General features: G+C 36.9%; 1 pseudogene across 1 annotated transcript in view; it reads left to right on the top strand.

Annotated features, from left to right (window-relative positions):
• LOC149147794 (transketolase, chloroplastic-like) overlaps positions 1-17,550 on the top strand; it is a 44,853-nt pseudogene extending 27,303 nt beyond the window's left edge. Inside the window, exons 2-7 of the transcript XR_016263063.1 lie at positions 1,230-1,320; positions 3,747-3,852; positions 4,216-4,498; positions 4,723-4,871; positions 15,989-16,142; positions 16,370-17,550. The product of XR_016263063.1 is annotated as a transketolase, chloroplastic-like (transcript). The remainder of the gene's footprint in view (positions 1-1,229; positions 1,321-3,746; positions 3,853-4,215; positions 4,499-4,722; positions 4,872-15,988; positions 16,143-16,369) is intronic.
• The last annotated feature ends 1,020 nt before the right edge of the window (positions 17,551-18,570 follow it).

Below are 18,570 nucleotides of genomic sequence, written 5' to 3' on the forward strand. Positions count from 1 at the left end.
ACACACACACATGCAATAATTCCCATATTGGGGAATGTGTCATTTGCACATGTTGGCTGGAAGAATCCATCGAAGAAAAGGGGTAGAAGTTAAAGAATTCAACGATAGAGGAGAAACTAAATATGTTTTCTAATTTTGAACTGCAAGGTTCTACATATACAAGGAAAAACTGCAAAAGTATTCCATGTTTGTGACTGGAGATAACTTCATTGTGTGTGATTCATCAGTTTATTATTACATGTATTTCTTTGAAAGGAAGATTGTTTGCAGAGGAGAAAATGGTCCACTTTTTAGTTCTCATTGTTGACTATAGGTTTCTTTTATGTTGTCTCTGCCTTGATAGCTGCTTCATTTCAGTCTTCATGTGATTTTAATTGTCTTAACTAGTTTATCTTGTGGGGCACCTCTCCTGTTATGAAGCTTCTTATGTCTCAGGATACCCTATTTCCTTTTAGGTCATAAAATTTAATGAACAGGAAAGGAAACAAAAAAGGAGAAACTTATTTTTGGTGTAGGTCAGTGAGTATTGTCAAACCCTTTTCAAAAATTTATTTGCCTCCTGTTGAAAGTATTCAGTATTTAGTTGTTTACAACTTCAGGGACATAGTAATTTTAATTGAGGTATTTAGTTGTGTTTTCAGCTGATTTTCTTGTGTTTAGAATCTGAGATACATGTTTAAGTGCCTGGGACTCCCCCTTTTTTCAGTCGGTCATATTACATAATCCTAACAAAATAGCTCTTTGAAGAAGTTATCCCATGAAGCTCCCTAGGGGTGCAGCTCAATGGGCAATTGCCGTGATATGAAGATGTGAAAATTTGAGGTTTGAGGTTCAAATCCCTTGATTCACTGTGTGGGCTGTGCATGGGGGCGCGTATGGCTTCATCTATAGACTATAGGTCATACTGGTTGCCATTGGAATCGACCCCGTGTCACATGAGTATGAGCCTGGCCTAGTTGCTGATTCTTCTTGATACAAAAAAGAAAAAAAGTAATCCCCTGAACTAAATTTCTTGGCCTATTCTTGACAGCATATAGTTGAAAATTATTAAACAAAGGCTAATCCCATTAGTCAATTTTTGGTCTGTTATGATATAAAAGAATGGAGGGATATCTTTTTCCTGTAGGTTTCCAGAATTTATAGAATTTTTTCTTCGACTCAACACTGTTGTATTTTGTACTGGTCTTTGCATCCACAAACTGCATTGTTCTTCGTTTCTTTCTTCACAGGTGGAAGACCTAAAACGATTATGCAAGTTAGGAGGTCGCACACCTGGTCATCCAGAGAATGAAACTACTGCAGGCATTGAGGTTACTACAGGTACTCTCCTCTTCTATGTACTAAATAGAAAGTGCACAAATAATACTGAAAGCATATTGTAGAGCTCTGGAAGATAAATTTCACTTGATCCAGAACAAACAAAAAATTATAAATGATAACTAAAAGCTTCTAGAAATATTGAGCAGGAAATATTAATCCTTTTTTGGTGGGAAAATGTTTTCATAATAACACCTGGTTAATGTCATAACATATTTACAAACAACTGTCAAAACAGAGGTCTAGAATCTATTCTCAGAATCCTATCAATCAGTAGCAAACAATCTAGAATGAAAGGCACTGTTGCTAAACCTAATTGGAACCAGCCTAAACTTCCCATATATAATATCAGACCCAAACATTGTCATACTGAAACTGATTAATGTAAAATACAAAGCATGTTGGGGCATACATCAACAAGGCTTTTTCCTGCCTCTTCAAGAGTATATGTCAGTCCTCTTTCCTCCCCTTTCTTGTTAGTTGTCAGATTTTCTTTGTAGCATTCCGATAACTCAAATTTAATCAGACTTCCACTTGCTTAAACCCTGAAATACTCTGTCAGATTTCTGATCTCTGCTTGGATGCAGCGAACTCCTCCTTAGCCTATTTTGAGTCTTTGATTGAGCTCACCTGCTTTTTCCACACCTGGTATAGGGACCTGGTCAGCTGAGAGGACCTGCACCCTCTGCAAAGTCTCTTTCTGGTCTTTGCTACGTGTGTTTTGAGGGTCCCTATTGGTTGTGGTCATCATCTTTCTGATGCCTTCTTAAACGAAATCTTACTAAACCATAGTGGCATATCCCTTGTTGAGGACTTCATTCCACATTAATGGGACTTCCACTACTGCATGATGCATTTGGTACCCAGACCTGCCAGGAAATTGTACACCTCTTGCTCAGCTTCAAAGCAAGAATGTAATTACTTTTCTAGCTCTATGAGATCCTGTGTCCTTTATCCACCCTTTAGCTTCATCTAGTTGCTCAAGTTTGCAGACCAAGAAGCTGGACCATTTTTGCTATGCAAGGTCTAATTTTTCCTCATGAACATGCTTGCTTGCATGGAAAAACAAACCAGAATCTGTGTGCATCGTTCATTTCCAAGGGCTGCCCAAGTTCTTCCTATCAAAGCTTCCAAGATTTTCTCTGTCTTCTTTTTTAACCACCACCTGTATTATTTTCTTCTCTTCCTTAAACAAACCATCGTGTCTCTCCTGCAATCCCTCGTGTTTTCTGAGTTTGTAACTCTTTTCCTTCTCACCAAACGAATGCTCATGTGAAGCTTAGAACTGTAGATAAGATGCCAGGTCATGCTTTTAAATTTCTCCTCCCTCATGCAACTCCTTAAAAATTAGGGATACCATCCAAATCTTATATTTTGTTGCAGTGGATCTGGAACTTTGAGTGGTATTGAAATAAATACAATCAGCTGATCTATTGATTACACTGACCTTATCCTCGAAAATTGAGAGTCAAGACCCCTCATCATTATCTTTTGAGGTTTATGTAGCTTTCCTCAACTATCATCTCTTCCCATTCTTTCATATTCTTATCTTCCGGTGCCTGAGTTGCACTCTATTTATGCCTTCTATCTGCAAATCAATTCCTATGTCTTTTAACATCTATTGATTACACTGACCTTATCCTCGAAAATTGAGAGTCAAGACCCCTCATCATTATCTTTTGAGGTTTATGTAGCTTTCCTCAACTCTCATCTCTTCCCATTCTTTCATATTCTTATCTTCTGGTGCCTGAGTTGCACTCTATTTATGCCTTCTATCTGCAAATCAATTCCTATGTCTTCTAACATTTATTGATTTCAGTTCTACTAAATCCTCGCACTGCGTCTTTGGCCTTATCCAGCTTCGACTGGAGATTCCAGTTAACAGCCTCTAAATTGCCTTTCAAGGTTTTATTGATCAACCTGGAGGCCTTTCAAAGTTTGAATGATTAAGTTGGAGTTCCTTTGTACCCTAATTCATCTGATGCCAAAACTTAACTTTCTTTCAGACTGAAAATCATAATTAGAACTTTAGCTTCACTATAGATTTTTCCCCCAATTTCCCTAATCCCATTTAAGGAGACAATAACACTTTGCCTTTGTTATCTCCGCTGGCCTCCTCCCCTCTCCTCTTCTTAGATTTTCTTATGATAGCCCTTCAAAATTTAACTACAGGAAGTCAGTTGGTGGAGGGATACATTTCTCATTAGACTTTCTTCTGTCCATTGAGTATCTTCCTGTTCTTTAAAAGAACAACAGTTTTATAGTTAGTGAATAACGATAACAATTCTATGTTAATGCTTTTTACAATGGTGATGTTGATTCTCTAATATTCAATATGTTGTAATCTTCTTGGTAAATATTCATATTTTTTCCCAGTGCCTTGTTTTATCTTTATTTCATCTGAATCCATATATGTTTTGTCCAAATAGGTCCCCTGGGACAAGGAGTCGCGAATGCAGTGGGTTTTGCTCTTGCAGAGAGACATTTAGCAGCACGGTTCAACAAACCTGATGCAGTGATTGTTGATCACCGGACGTGAGATTCTCTAACCATTTTAGCGAGAAAAACTAGGCAGTCAATGAGAAGAAAACATATTCAACTTGATATTATCTTCTTGTCCAGTATTGTGAAATAGAAGATTAACACTAAAATATATTTTTAAATATTCCGCTGAGACAAAAAAAATAATTTACATTCAAGAAAGAAATGTCCATGTGGTGTCAAAAGTTTCTGTGAGCTTCCCAATGCTTCTCATTGGATTGCAAGTGCAATGGGGTGTTATTCATTGTTGTGATGCACTTTACTTATTTTCCTCTTTGGTTCTTATAGTGAATAAGGGAGTCTTAAAAGCATCAATTTGTACTTGTTTCCTGAAATTAACGTTACATCCCCGTGCAGGTTTTGCATTATGGGAGATGGTTGTGCAATGGAGGGAATATCAAATGAGGCAGCTTCTCTTGCAGCACATTGGAAGCTCAACAAGCTCACACTGATCTATGATGACAACCATAATACGATTGATGGAGATACTAGTCTTGCATTTTCTGAAGACGTTTCTGGCCGCTTCAGGGCTCTTGGTTGGAATACAGTTACAGTGGATAACATACATGAAAGCATGGAGTCCTTTCATAAAGCACTTGTTTCTGCTTTCAATGAAACTGAGAGGCCTACATTTATCAAGGTAATGTACAAAAGCACTTATATGAGATGTCATGAAAGGAATCTAACGAAAACCGACAGGCATTACTGTTTTTTAATATTTGGTCAAAATACAAGCCATTCGCTTTACTGTTACATGCTGGAAATCTCTTTCTAAAATAAAACTTAGTAATGGCCAAAAAACCATATCGATGTCACTCTCTCCCTAATTCCTTTCTTCAGTACTTATGAATCATTTTGAACCAGGTAAAGACCCTGATTGGTAAGTTGTCCAAGAAGGAAGGAACAGCCAAAGCTCATCATGGAATATTTGATGATCAAGATCTGAAGCAGATGAGGCAGAAAGTGAAATGGGAAGACAGAGAACCATTCCATGTTATTCCAATGGCCTACCAGTATGTCATCTAGCTTTTTTCAAATTTGACGTGGAATGCATGGGACTGAACACCCTCCCCCACACAGATTTAGTAATTTATTTGTATTTACTGAATATCTAGTTGCTACAGGGCAGGATAACTTTATTAATGCCCTCAAGACCACAATTAGAGCCTATGATGCCCCAATAAGCAGGTAAAGTTTTGAAGTTCAAATACAGGGATCTGGAATAGCACCATAAGAACTTATAGCATTTAAATTGGATTAGTAAACTGCTATTGGAGTAACGAGGTAAGTGAGCCCAAAATAGTAATGGAAGTGCATAAGCTTTGGTCAAGTAGATTTTATTTTTTACCACTTATCTGCTTTATTTACTTTTCTTTCTCGATTGAAATGTCCTCTGAAAGACCTATCTCTTTATGCTCTAGTAATGGCAGTGCATAAGCTTTGATAAGTAAATTGTTTCACCCCTTCTACTTTATTTACTTTTCTTTCTTGATTGAAATGTCACTGAAAGACCTATCTCTTCATGCTTTCATTCTCAAATGAGCTTGCAGAGAGAAGGATATATGAATAATGCCGACATATGACTCAAATTAATTAGTGGGATTCCAGGACACTGAATTACTAAAGAATGCATAAGGCATCTATGTCTTCGGCATAAAAGTAAGGGTCCAATGTACAAAAGTAAAAAACAAACTTAGGGCCTAGTGTACAGAAGGTTTGTGTTTGAGTAATGTGCTACAGCTAGTGCGTGATACTAAAATAATCGTGCATCTATATTACATCCCCAGTTTGCACAGATAGAATCATCTTAGGATTACGAAATGATTTACAGTAATTTCTGTAGACATGTGACAGAGTTGCTTGTAGTCCTAGGTAGCCAGTTATCATAGAGATGGCTAACTGTTGAATTCCTCCCTAATAACACAAAAGCGGTCATAATACTGACCTACTATTCAAACACCAAACCAAACCTTTCTCCATAAAGAACTAGAAATAAGGCTGCACATTGGAGCTGTAGGTTGCATGGAGTGCTATGTCTACTAAATATCAAATTCCATGCTCATTATTGATTATAAAATCATATTAGGATTATATATCTGATGAATGATTTGGGCAGAATCTTGATTGTATTCCAACGGCTTGGACACAACATTCCATCTTGGGAAAATTTCCCTTTCACTATTTTACTTTTGGTCGAAGCCTATTTAACTTGCAAATAGATTCTAGTTCTAGTCGCTAGCCATATCTTTGCTAGAAGAATTGTTGTGGAAGATTTTTCTTATTATGGAATTGTCTTTTTCCTTTTTTGTACTTGGAACTTGTGTCAGTTAACAAGCTCCTCGACTCACAAGTATCAATGTGGATTAGTAACTTAAGTCTAATCATGCCTGCCTGGTTTATGAATGTTTCAAGACATGGTCCATTGCAAGGCAACCATTGGCATGCATCCATGTTAGGCACCTTGGTCCTAACCTTTCTAAGATATTATTTACACACAATAAAAGAAATCTCGCTCAAAAGATATTTAGTGTTGACAAGGCTGTTTTAGAGGGCCTATGTGGTATGATTCCAAAAAGTTGTTTGGTTAAAAGTTAAAATGCAGATGCATGGGGAAGGCTCCATATAGAGGGATTGAGATGGAGAAAGCCTGTTTATATGGAGGGATTCAGATGGAGACGAAGGTTCTCTATGAGTTCGTTAGGCACTCCTCTAGCCTAGGCACTCGCTTTAATAAAATATTGGGGCTTGGAGATCCGATGGAGCGATGGTTGAGGAGGTGTTAGTACATTTGGAAGGTTTGTGCCTCCTTTAAGCATCAAGTTTGGGGCTGGTTAGTCCTTCGTCACGGATTGGTAGTAAAGAGTAGGTTCCACAAAGTCGACAGTACTAATTCGACATATGCATTGTGGTAAGGATGACACAATTCAACATGGCTTTTTGGAATTGTCATACTGCCAAAGTTTTTGGTCATATTTTCTGGCTGAATTTCATTTCCTTTTTTATTTCCCCTCTTGTGGAAGGGGCCCCTTCAGGGAGGCATTTGGATGGTCAGGGATAGCTGTAGACTGATTTGGCATTCAGTTCATTTGGTTGAAATTAGCTTTCTGTGAAAAAATTGTTGTGAAGGTACACTCAATGAGGCAACTCACTCCCTTACTCTAGGGTATTTGCAGAGCTCCAAGCAAGGGTTGGCTTTTCCAACACTTTCCATTGCCAATGGCCATTTTGATTTTCTTTCATATTAACCATCTCCTTTAAACCTTCCAAATTTGTCCTTTGCTAATAGTAAATACCTTGGTGAAAAAATCTCTTAGTCGATTTTAAGACATGCAAATCAATCTCCTTGGTCTACACTTTATATTTGATGAAGTAACCAGTCTCCCATGAGAAGTAATCGTAATGACTAATGACCAAGTTCATGAGAACTAATCACAATGACTAATTTCGCATGAATTTCTGTTACTTGCACACATTAACATAATAATAAACTTTTAATTTAAACGTTGGGGGCCTTGTACAGTCAACATATGGAATATTATTTTCATTAATGCATGACTCATGTCCTTTGACGCTCACAATGGTAAAGAAGTGGGATTGACATTAGCATAATGAATTACACAATATCAACCATCATCTCAGAGACTTGCACCTGATACTCTTTTTATTTAAGTTTCGAAGGGATTCCCTTGTCCAAAATATGAAATATCATTTTTGGGATTACCTAGAATGGCCAAATTGGTCATGAATATGAATAGTCCACTTAGCGATGACTAAATTTCTTGTGAATTTGAATAGTGAAGTAGTGAAGAAGTAGGAGTGAGGTTAGTGAATTTGGGTTTTAGGATTTATCTAAGTGACAAAATTTCTCATAAATTTGAATAATCCACTTAGTATTTACCAATTTCCCATAAATCTGAAGTCCACTTCACACTCATTTTGTGAGGTGATGCTTATAAAGGTGAAGAGGTGGGATTGAGACTAGTGAAATTGGGACTTGCACCTGGTAATTGAGACTTGGGAACTTGAATTTAGTAGTAATTGGGTCTTCCCTTGGAAAATCACCCATCATAAGATTGCTCCGGCTCAAGGGGGTTTAATGGTCGAGTTTTCCCACATACTCAAATCCATTTAGCTTGCTACCCCAGTTGCAAAACCTTAACAAGTAGTATTGTGCCTGGTGAACTATTCATTTAGAGCTCTCTTGAATATTTCTCTTTAAGCTTTGGAGATTTTTAATGTCAAACAAAGGAAATACCATTTTGGGAAACCTTAACAAGTAGTATTGTGCCTGGTGAACTATTCATTTAGAGCTCTCTTGAGTATTTCTCTTTAAGATTTGGAGATTTTTAATGTAAACAAATGAAATATGGGATTATCTGTTTAAACATTCGAGTAAGTCATTAATGCATGACCCATTTCACATGAGTAGTTATGCATTACCCATTTCACATGAGAACTGCTCAGAATGAACAATTTCCATGAATTTGAATAGTTGTCATGATGTTCATATAAGAGTGTGCGTCTATCTTAAGGAAAATTTTCCCCATGAGAAGTAGCACTCAGAATGAATGATTTCCATGAATTTGAAGAGTTATCAATGATGTTCCTATAAGAGTATGTGTTTGTCTCGGACGCAAATTTATTGATGTATCTAGGTGCCTATTGAGGTCAATGGAATAGATTGGTGTGCCGAATGGTTGTGCTTAGAGATGAGAAATCCATTTCGTTTTTTGTGTTTTTATTCATGTTGAAACCTAATCATCAGGATTGGGTGAATAACTGAAATTGATGTAAATAAATAATAGAGAATATGAATAGTCACCGGGAGATGAAATGAATAGTCTCTCCCTCATGTATATAATAAAGACCAACCTGAATGAACAGTAACAAATTGTTTTTGAGGAGTTACTGCTTGGTCTGACATGGTATCAAGAGCCAACGCCATTTTTGGCTTCCTTCTGCTTTGTAATTCCCTATTCTGCCTATGTTCTGCATTTTTTGAAGGCTAACATCTCTGTTAAATCCTTGCGAAATCTCATTCATTGTTGAAGTGCGTTACTGCATTGAAGGAGTCGATTGGAGCTAGTCGCTACTTGGAGGTGCCGTGGAGTGAGCTGGGGTCGAAACTTTGGCGCTGTGTGGGAACACCGTGAGAGTGCGTTGAACTGTGTTAAACTTTGGCGCTGTGTGGGAACACCGTGAGAGCGCGTTGAATATTATATGATATATCAATATGAAGATAAATGTTTGAATATCAGAGCTGGTGCTCCGGTGTACCTTGCCGCTGTTCTTGAATATCTTGTTGATGAGGTTTTTTGCGACTTGCTGGTAATGCTAATCAACTGAATATCTGGCTGCTGAGGTTTTTGGAACTCGCTGGTAAGGCTACTCAGCTGAATATCGTAAGCCTACTCCGGTTTTGGTTTTAACACACCGCTTTTTTTTAATACATCATTTTGATGCCTGCACGTTAACCATTTTTGAAGACCCTATATTATACAAGCCGTGAAGTTGTGTTCCATTGAGTTCTTAAAGGGTGCATATATATAAACATAGAGTTTTTTAAAGATGACTTATGGTCATTATAAGTGGTGCCATATTTAAAGGCTCATAAGTGAAGTTTTATAATATTAAGTGTTTTATGTCCAAAAAAAAAGAGTTTGCTACATAAGTGAGGTTCTACATTGAGGTGTGGTTGCTGGAATGTGAGCCCAAGTCTGGTATTCTACCTCTGCCGGTGCATATGACCTCTGGTGTGTATGCATTGAAGGGAGTAGCGTATGGTGCGATAAGCATATTTCCTTGGTGATGAAACTTCATATGGTGGATTTAAGACTGCTGGTTTTAATACACTGTTGTTTTAATTATCCCTCATTATTTTTTTTCAAAGTTAAATAGAGTTTGCCACCAGAAGTACAATTTTTTACAGTATATTGCTAGAAGTATTTTTTTATAGTACACAGATTTTACAATGCATTCAATCATATCCATTGTGGGAATAGTTCTCACTGGTAAGGAGAACTATCCTGAGTGGTCCTGGATGATAAAACACACCCTCATTTTCAATGAGTTGTGGAAAGGAGTGTGTGTTGGAGACGGAGACAAAGAGCCAGAATAGCCTACCTCAGACAAAGAGTTCGCCATTTGGGAAAATAAGAACAACAAAGCTTATGCAGTAATTGCAGCATCTGTAAGTGAAGAGGGGAGTCGCCATATTTCGCCATTTTCAACTGCTTTTGAAGCCTTACAAAAGCTGAAAGAACTCTAAGACTCACATTCTGCACTTGAAGTTGTTCAACTCAGGATTAAACTCTTCACTCTTGAATTACAAAATAATGATCCTCTTGCTCTTGCATCCGAAGTAAAATCTATAATGCATGATATCAAAGCAACTAAGGTTGAATTGGATATTCCTCTTAATGCTTTTCTCAAGGCACTTTATCCTACTTACTCCAATTATCTTGAGTCACTGCAAGCAAATGGAAATCTCAAAGATATTACCTTTGACTCTCTTGTGAAAAAACTTGCTGAAAGAGAGAAAGCTTTTGGAAAGAAGATAGCCCCTGAATCTTCTGAAAAGGCTGTGTGCCTTGCTCATAAAGAAAAGAATCTTGCCCAAGATTCTTCGAGAGGAAGAGGTGGTCGGAGAGGGAGAGGAAGATATTTCAGAGGCAGGGGGGGCAGGCACTCTCAAGGAGAAAAGTCAGATTTTCACTGCATATGCTGCAAAAAAAATGGATCACATGATGCCTCTACATGCAGGCTACCTTGGGACAAAATTGAGCAACAAAGAAACCAACATAAAGGTAAAACTAATGACACAGACAAAGGTAAAGCACCTGAATCCACTCATTTATTTAATGCTTCACTTGCTTCTTGGAAAAATGATTGGTTGCTTGATTCAGGAGCAACTTGTCACATGACTCGTAGAAAAGATTTTTTTGAAGAATTTACTGACAATGTTGATGGGGCAGTATACTTTGCAGACCAATCAAAAATCAAGCCATCAGGGCTTGGCACAATCAGGCTCAAATTGCTTGGTCTTCCAGAATTTATTCTACATCATGTTCTATATCTCCCACAACTGAAGAGAAACTTGCTGTCCTTGGTCCACATCCACCAGCAAGGTCACTCCATTCATATGTTTGATGGCAAGCTTGAGGTGAGAAAAGCATCTGACCACTCACTTGTCATGAGGGGAATAGAAGAAGAAATGCTTCTCAAGCTGCAAGGTACCTCTGCTCGTGCACAACATTTCTCATACAATTCTAATTATGAAGAAGGTACACTTCCATCAAGTTTATTATGGCATGCTAGATTTGGACATTTGAACTATGACAGCCTCCGCTTGTTGAAGAAAAATGGTGTTGTTGTTTTGCCTACAATTCCTAGGAAACTTAAGCAATGTGATGCTTGTATTCTAGGAAAACATAGCAAACAATTTTTTCATGATTCACATTCAAGAGCACATAGAAAACTTGAGCTCATTCATTCAGATTTATGTGGTCCAATGCTTGTTCCTTCTGCAAATGGAAATAAATATATGATGACATTTATTGATGACTACACCAGAGTGTGTTGGGTTTATTTATTGAAGAACGAATCTGATGCTTTTCAAACATTCAAGAACTTTCATACATGGATTGAAAATGATGCACAATCTCATATTGGCTCTATTTGCACTGATAATGGAAAATAATACACTTCAAATGAATTTGAAAACTATCTTCGCCAACATGGGATCAAACATCAAAAAACTGTGCCTTATAATCCCCAACAGAATGGTGTAGCTGAAAGAATGAATAGGACAATCTTAAATACGGTACGCTCCATGATGTTTTTCAAAAATGTAAAGTTGATGTTTTGGGCTGATGCAATTCTATGTGCTTTATATATAAAGAATAGATTTCCATCTAATGCTATCAGAAACAAGACTCCCTATGAAAAGTGGTATGGGCACATTCCTTCGATAAAGCATCTTAGGGTCTTTGGTTCCACCTATTACGCCTTGATACCAAAGGTACATAGAAATAAACTTGGTGCAAGAAGTCGTAAGTGTATCTTCCTGGGGTATTCAAACACCTCCAAAGCATACCGTCTCTATGATGAAGTTAATAAAAAGTTTGTTGTATCTAGAGATGTAATCTTTCTTGAATCATCCAAAACTGACAATGTTGTTGAGCGGCAACTTGATTGCTTGGATAGATTCGCAAATGCAAAATCATTTCAAGAATTTGATAATCAGATTCCACATCTTGAAGGGGGGATTCTTATACTAGATCAACCTGTGGAATCTTCTTCTGAAGCACTCTCTCCCCCACATGAAACTTCAATAATGGATGATGCTTTAAGTGATGTGATTGATAGAATTGGGAGACTCAATCTTGATTCAGTCCCAACTCAATCAACTGAGCAGCCTGGACCATCTGAGAAAGGTCCCCCGAAGTGGCTGACAAAGACACTTAAAAGTGTTCATCCTGATGAGGTTGGAAAGACAGGAACTAGAAATTCAAACCGACAAAATGGAGGTGATGTAGATGACTCTAATTCACCTGTTGATATGGATGTTTCTTATGATTGTGAATTGAATTTGTCTACATATATTGAACCAACTTCCTTCAAAGAAGCTGCTTCTCATGATGAATGGAAAGAAGCGATGCAAAAGGAGTATCATGCGCTGATAAAGAATGGCACTTGGAAGCTGGTTGATCCTCCATTAGGAACCAAACCAATTGGCTGCAAGTGGGTCTACAAGAACAAGTATAAAGCTGATGGTGATGGCTCACTTGACAAGCACAAAGCCAGGCTTGTGGCAAAAGGTTTTGCACAGAAGGAAGGGGTCGATTATGAGGAGACTTTTTCGGGTCTACAAGAACAAGTATAAAGCTGATGGTGATGGCTCACTTGACAAGCACAAAGCCAGGCTTGTGGCAAAAGGTTTTGCACAGAAGGAAGGGGTCGATTATGAGGAGAATTTTTCCCCCACAGCAAAATGGGCTACCATTTGCACACTCTTTGCGCTAGCAGCTCAAAACGATTGGAAAGTCCATCAAATGGATGTAAAAACGACTTTCTTGAATGGAGATCTAAAAGAGAATGTTTTTATGTCCTAGCCTGAAGGATTTGCTGTGAAAGGACATGAACATAGAGTATGCAAACTTGTGAAATCCTTGTATGGCCTCAAACAAGCACCACGAGCCTGGTATGAAAAACTAACTGAGCATCTTCTAAAACTCAATTTCAAACATTATGATCTTGATGATGCAACTTTATTTGTCAAGAAAGTTGGCAAAACAGTTGTATATCTTGTGGTATATGTAGATGATCTTTTGATGACAGGGAACATTGAAAGCTACATTGCATCCATAAAGAAGGAATTGAAGAAAGGTTTTGAAATGATGATTTGGGCTATGTTCATTACTATCTTGGTATTGAAGTAACTCAACATCCGAAGTCCATATTCCTTTCCCAAAAGAAGTACATTGGAGATCTGTTGAACGGGTTTGGCATGACAGAATCCAATCCTCTTACTACTCCAATGGAACAAAACTTAAAGCTCACATCCATTGAAGGAAAAGAATTTGAGGATGCAACAAAGTATAGATAGCTTGTAGGAAGTCTCAACTACTTAACTACTACCAGATCAGACATTTCGTTTGTTGTTGGAATCCTCTCCAGGTTTATGCAAAAGCCTTGTGAGGGACATTGGTATGCTGCAAAAAGAGTTCTAAGGTACTTGAAGGGAATTCAAGACTTTGGAATCAAGTATACACAGATGGACGACTTCAGCTTCATTGGATACTCTGATTCAGACTTCGATGAAGACAAAGAAAATGGGGTATCTACTTCAGGATATGCTATGAGTCTTGGATCAGGAGCTGTCTCCTGGAGATCACGCAAACAATCAGTTCCAGCAGATTCCACAACAGAAGCAGAATATGTGGCAGCAGCTGAGGCAACAAAAGAAATTGTGTAGCTCAGGAAAATTATTGAAGATTTGCAGGTAAAACAAGTACAATCAACTCCACTCATGATTGACAATACCTCGACAATAAAATTGGCCAAGAACCCAAAGTTCCATGATCGAACGAAGCACATCAATACTAAATATCATCTCATTCAACATCATGTTGAGGCCAAAACAATCCATCTCCACCATTGTTCCACTAATGAGCAAATTGCAGACATCTTCACCAAAGCGCTTGGAAGATAAAAGCTTCAAAGATTTAGAACGATGCTTGGACTCACCAACATCCCTTCAGATTAAGGGGGGGAATGTTGACACTTAATCATCAAGATTGGGTGAATAACCGAAATTGATGTAAATAAATAATAGAGAATATGAATAGTCACCGGGAGATGAAATGAACAATCTCTCCCTCATGTATATAATAAGACCAACCTGAATGAATAGTAACAAATTGTTTTTGAGGAGTTACTGCCTGGTCTGACACTTCAATTCCTGGCTTAATCTCTGATTTGATTTAAACATAGTGGTCTGAGAGTTGTAAAGAAGACCCTGAAGGATTGGATAGGAGACATCAGAGAGAAATGCTATGTATGTTTAGTTTTGATTTAAACATAGTGGTCTGAGAGTTATAAAGAAGACCCTGAAGGATTGGAGAGGAGACAACAGAGAGAAATGCTATGTACGTGTAGATTTCTCAAAATTGTAATGCCTCACACAGTTGAGAACTAAAGTTCAATAGGTCATCCCTCTTTTGTTTAGAGAACATGAAAAGTAATTCCTATTAAAAAGGAAAAATTTTGAAGTTGGTGATGAGCTTCATTTATGTCACATGCTTTTCAGTACATTTTTGGACCTCTTACATTATTCATGCTATCTCTGTCGAATGTTATATGCTTGGCATCCAGCCTATGATTAGTTTCCATAGTACTCCTATCAATTAGATCGAGACACTTGAGAAAACACTCGTTCCAATCCAGTGTATTGAAGCAAATGATTTTCCTCATATCCTTGATAAACCATATATCTATTTTATAACCAGCATATATCCATCTTAACCATGGATTTAATATGAGCCGAGAAGGATCAAATTTTTTCAGATGCAAACTTATGTGTAATTTTTTATCGTTTAAATTGTATTTTTGAATATTATAGAGATCATATAACATGTGTACTGAGCTATTTTATCAGCGCACATTAAACTGGTTTTTTTGTTATTAATATATTTTTAAATATACATCAATATTAATTCATATTAAAATATTTTATTCATAACCTATATTGGATATTTTATTATATACAACATTAAATTATTTTCTTTTAAATTTTTTTTCCATATATAGATATATATGAAGTTGATATGAAGTGTTAAAATATTTTTGAAAAGCATGAAAGTTAAACATCTTTTATATATATATATATATATGCATGAAATTATATGAAATTATATTAGGTCTATACTTTACATAAAATTATATTAGGCCATATGGACAACTAATTAAATATGCATAGCATAGTTTTTTTTTCTTTTTTTATTATAGCCGGCATTGCTTTTTTATTTAGAGAATATTTTATTTTTATTTTAAGACAGATGGACATACTTACACATACACATGGCCTTCACACTGGGCTGTAGAATGAGCCTCTCGGCTCAATTATGATGCAGCGTCATTGGATTGCACTCTCAGACTCCGAGAAAATACATGAATGTGTGATTGTTTGCTCTATTTTTCTAATGGCTTTAACTTCTTTTGCTTCAATTGCTATACTCTTTGCTGTGGCAAGTTAGTATAGTTTTCTCCTATTTGATGGTTACTACTGCTAGTCGAATTGTAGTCTTCAGTCATACAATGCTCCATTGAAACACCTTGAATATTTTCCTTTTTTACAAGCATTTTTCATCGTTAGCTCATTCGACCTTTATAATATACTATTCACTTTTCTCTATTGAGTTGATTACTGTAGGAGAGGATTTTGATTTCACGAGGGAGACTGCTCCTATTTGTAGCACCTATTTTAATTTTTATCTCACTGCTATGTAGCTGATTCTAGTCATTATTCTTCTTTGAAAGCTGCCTCTGCCTCTGTGTACTTTATGATTCACATTACTTAATCTATCTCTAGCTTATTACCACTGATAGGCTACTTTTGCTGGTGATGCAGAGAACTGCAGAAGCAAGCAAAATATGGAGAAAGACTGGAAGAAGAATGGAACACAATGCTTGAAATATATAAACAGAAATATCCTCTTGAGGCGAAAGAATTCATGACTCTTCTTCAGGGTGGACTTCCTTCTGATTGGGAATCTGCTCTGCCAGTAAGTACTAAATTGCAATACTTTTTGTCTGATACAGAATAATAATAGATGCAAAGTTTAATTTGGTCTGGTCGATTAGTAAGAGATGGTTTCCACACCCAACACATGACTCCATTCCAGAAATGGACGTACTGGGTAATGTGGAAGCAGTATAGTTTGCTGTAATGGAAGTTCAATTTATATTGCGCAACATATAATTTATGGTGTGGTTCTGTATATAAATACAGAGATTCTCGAAACCAGATCCAGTAGATGCAACACGTGGGTATTCTGAAAAGTGCTTGAATCGAATTGCAAAAGTCATACCTGGTATGATAGGAGGAAGTGCTGACCTTGCAAGCTCAAACAAAGTCTACCTAAAAGAATTCGAGGATTTCAAGCAGCCAGAAAGCCCTTGGGGCCGAAACATCCATTATGGTGTGCGAGAGCATGCCATGGCTGGGATCTCTAACGGAATTGCCTTGCATGGTAGTGGGTTAATCCCATTTGCAGCGACTTTCCTTGTGTTTTCAGACTACATGAAGAATTCAATGAGGCTATCTGCTCTCAGCCATGCTGGAGTGGTGTACATACTAACTCATGACTCAATAGGTCTAGGGGAAGATGGCCCAACACACCAGCCAGTCGAGCATCTTGCAGGTCTGCGAGCTGTGCCGAATTTGCTGGTATTGAGACCCGGTGATGGCAATGAAACAGCAGGTGCATACAAAGTAGCAATTGGACACAGAGAAGGGCCATCTGTAATTGCACTGTCTAGGCAAAAGTTGGCTGCAAACCTGGCAGGGACAACAATTGAGGGTGTGGGTATGTGATAAGTGATAATTCTGACAAAGATGAACCAGAATTCATCTTGATTGGAACTGGATCAGAGCTCTGCCTCTGTGAAGCTGCTGCCAAGAAACTCAGAAAGGAAGGAAGGAAGGTAAGAGTGGTCTCTTTAGTTTGTTGGGAATTGTTTGACGAACAACAGCAAGTATATAGGGATGCCATTCTTCCTCCAAGTGTTGAGAAGAGACTGAGTGTTGAAGCTGGTTCTCCTCTGGGATGGAGAGAATATGTGGGCTCTAAGGGGCTAATACAGGCTGTAAGAGATTTTGGAGCTAGTGGAGCTTTTGAGAAAATGGGATTTACAGAAGAAAATGTAACAGAAGTGGCTAAATCTCTCTCAAGTAGATAGCTGTATTCTAAGCTTCCATGTTCATCCCACCCAAAACAGGTTTGGTTTAGAATCAGCAACACCATAGTTTACTACATGAGAATAAATGCTGGTTTTATGTATATGTACAGAATTATCACTCCTACAAAGTTTGCTAGCTATTGCATTTTATCATGTTATAAATGTTGTCCCTCTATAATTATTTCTCTTTTCGGAAATGTTATAGAAGCCCAGCTATTTTTCTCTTTGAAATGTTTTAGAAGCCGAAGTAAAAAGTAACGGCAATATTTTTCAATTGAATTTCGTAATTCAGTATATCAAGTAATCTTGATAAAGTAAGTTATTTCGACATAGTAAATCAAATATTGCCTCCAACGAGAAAAGATCAATGAGGAGGTATTTTATTTTATATAAATCTCATGTATTGGCACTTTCTCATTTTAATCCTAAATCCCATTGGTGGTGGTGACCATTAAAACAAATATTAAGAAAAATTGAACCTAAAATAACATAGAGAGGTGGTCATTTAAACGAAAGTGAACATAAAATAACATAGGCAGGTGGTCATTTAAACGAAAGTGAACATAAAATAACATAGGCAGGTGGTCATTATTGTCCACTTTTCAGATATTTATAACATTTCATTTCATATGCTAAAGTGTCATAGGCAGGTGGTCCATTTAAACGAAAGTGAACATAAAATAACATAGGCAGGTGGTCATTATTGTCCACTTTTCAGATATTTATAACATTTCATATGCTGAAGTGTCATAGGCAGGTGGTCCATTTAAACGAAAGTGAACATAAAATAACATAGGCAGGTGGTCATTATTGTCCACTTTTCAGATATTTAACTTTTCAGATATTTATAACATTTCATATGCTGAAGTGTCTCTAAGCTAGAAAAGCTTTTTAATGCATTATTTATATGTTAAAAAAGTCCCCCACTCTTCAATTTCGTTTTTTTTTTTACGATATTAACAAAATATATTGGAATATAATTAGCTATAACCTACTAGGTCAATATTATTGGTAATATCTGAACAATGGTTTTAAGTCCATGGTTTTTAGTGAGTTGAGAGGTCTTCTCTAGATTAGTATAGAAGAAATGTTGTAATGTTTTATTATATTATTTTATGTTATTTAAACATTTTGACTTGAACGAATTATATAAAAATAATTAAAAAAATAAAAATTAATAATTATGATAAATATTTTATGGAATATATATATATATATATATATATATATATAACCAACTTAGATTTACAT

This window comes from Pinus tabuliformis, chromosome 9 (genome assembly GCF_031772625.1).
Source record: "Pinus tabuliformis cultivar Carrire ecotype Pingquan chromosome 9, CPIR1, whole genome shotgun sequence".
NCBI lineage: Eukaryota > Viridiplantae > Streptophyta > Pinopsida > Pinales > Pinaceae > Pinus > Pinus tabuliformis.